Source organism: Salvelinus namaycush, chromosome 5 (genome assembly GCF_016432855.1).
Source record: "Salvelinus namaycush isolate Seneca chromosome 5, SaNama_1.0, whole genome shotgun sequence".
Taxonomy (NCBI): domain Eukaryota; kingdom Metazoa; phylum Chordata; class Actinopteri; order Salmoniformes; family Salmonidae; genus Salvelinus; species Salvelinus namaycush.
The window spans coordinates 8398321-8400695 of record NC_052311.1 but is presented as its reverse complement, the minus strand read 5'-3'; positions in this window follow the sequence as shown (position 1 = coordinate 8400695).

Here is a 2375-nt window from a genome sequence, read left to right as displayed (position 1 = left end):
CCACCCCCTCTCGTTTACTGTAACCAGTGTGTCCCACCCCTCTCTCGTCTTACTGTAAACCAGTTGTGTCCCACCCCTCTCTCGTCTTACTGTAACCAGTGTTGTCCCACCCCCTCTTGTCTTACTGTAACCAGTTGTGTCCCACCCCCTCTCGTCTTACTGTAACCAGTTGTGTCCCACCCCTCTCTCGTCTTACTGTAACCAGTTGTGTCCCACCCCCTCTCGTCTTACTGTAACCAGTTGTGTCCCACCCCCCTCTGTCTTACTGTAACCAGTTGTGTCCCACCCCCCTCTCGTCTTACTGTAACCAGTTTCTGTCCCACCCCCCTCTCGTCTTACGTAACCAGTTGTGTCCCACCCCTCTCTCGTCTTACTGTAACCAGTTGTGTCCACCCCCTCTCGTCTTACTGTAACCAGTTGTGTCCCACCCCCCTCTTGTCTTACTGTAACCAGTTGTGTCCCACCCCCTCTCGTCTTACTGTAACCAGTTGTGTCCCACCCCCCTCTTGTCTTACTGTAACCAGTTGTGTCCCACCCCCTCTCGTCTTACTGTAACCAGTTGTGTCCCACCCCCCTCTCGTCTTACTGTAACCAGTTGTGTCCCACCCCCCTCTCGTCGTACTGTAACCAGTTGTGTCCCACCCCCCTCTCGTCTTACTGTAACCAGTTGTGTCCCCCCCCCCCTCTCGTTTTACTGTAACCAGTTGTGTCCCACCCCCCTCTCGTCTTACTGTAACCAGTTGTGTCCCACCCCCCTCTCGTCTTACTGTAACCAGTTCTGTCCCACCCCCCTCTCGTCTTACTGTAACAAGTTGTGTCCCACCCCCCTCTCGTCTTACTGTAACCAGTTCTGTCCCACCCCCCCTCTCGTCTTACTGTAACCAGTTGTGTCCCACCCCCCCTCTCGTCTTACTGTAACCAGTTGTGTCCCACCCCCTACCCAAGTGTCCCACCCCTCTCGTTTTACTGTAACCAGTTGTGTCCCACCCCCTCTCGTCTTACTGTAACCAGTTGTGTCCCACCCCCTCTCGTTTTACTGTAACCAGTTGTGTCCACCCCCCTCTCGTCTTACTGTAACCAGTTGTGTCCCACCCCCCTCTCGTCTTACTGTAACCAGTTGTGTCCCACCCCCTCTCGTCTTACTGTAACCAGTTGTGTCCCACCCCCCTCTCGTCTTACTGTAACCAGTTGTGTCCCACCCCCTCTCGTCTTACTGTAACCAGTTGTGTCCCACCCCCTCTCGTCTTACTGTAACCAGTTGTGTCCCACCCCCCTCTTGTCTTACTGTAACCAGTTGTGTCCCACCCCCCCTCTCGTCTTACTGTAACAAGTTGTGTCCCACCCCCCTCTCGTCTTACTGTAACCAGTTCTGTCCCACCCCCCTCTCATCTTACTGTAACCAGTTGTGTCCCCACCCCCCTCTCGTTTTACTGTAACCAGTTCTGTCCCACCCCCTCTCGTCTTACTGTAACCAGTTGTGTCCCCACCCCTCTCTTCTTACTGTAACCAGTTGTGTCCCACCCCCTCTCGTCTTACTGTAACCAGTTGTGTCCCACCCCCTCTCGTCTTACTGTAACCAGTTGTGTCCCACCCCCCTCTCGTCTTACTGTAACCAGTTGTGTCCCACCCCCCTCTCGTCTTACTGTAACCAGTTCTGTCCCACCCCCCTCTTGTCTTACTGTAACCAGTTGTGTCCCACCCCCCTCTTCTCTTACTGTAACCAGTTGTGTCCCACCCCCCTCTCGTCTTACTTTAACCAGTTGTGTCCCACCCCCCTCTCGTCTTACTGTAACCAGTTGTGTCCCACCCCCTCTCGTCTTACTGTAACCAGTTGTGTCCCACCCCCTCTCGTCTTACTGTAACCAGTTGTGTCCCACCCCCTCTCGTCTTACTGTAACCAGTTGTGTCCCACCCCCTCTCGTCTTACTGTAACCAGTTGTGTCCCACCCCCTCTCGTCTTACTGTAACCAGTTGTGTCCCACCCCCTCTCGTCTTACTGTAACCAGTTGTGTCCCACCCCCCTCTTGCTTACTGTAACCAGTTGTGTCCCACCCCCTCTCGTCTTACTGTAACCAGTTGTGTCCCACCCCCCTCTTGTCTTACTGTAACCAGTTGTGTCCCACCCCCCTCTTGTCTTACTGTAACCAGTTGTGTCCCACCCCCCTCTCGTTTTACTGTAACCAGTTGTGTCCCACCCCTCTCTCGTCTTACTGTAACCAGTTGTGTCCCACCCCTCTCTCGTCTTACTGTAACCAGTGTTGTCCCACCCCCCTCTTGTCTTACTGTAACCAGTTGTGTCCCACCCCCTCTCGTCTTACTGTAACCAGTTGTGTCCCACCCCCCTCTTGTCTTACTGTAACCAGTTGTGTCCCACC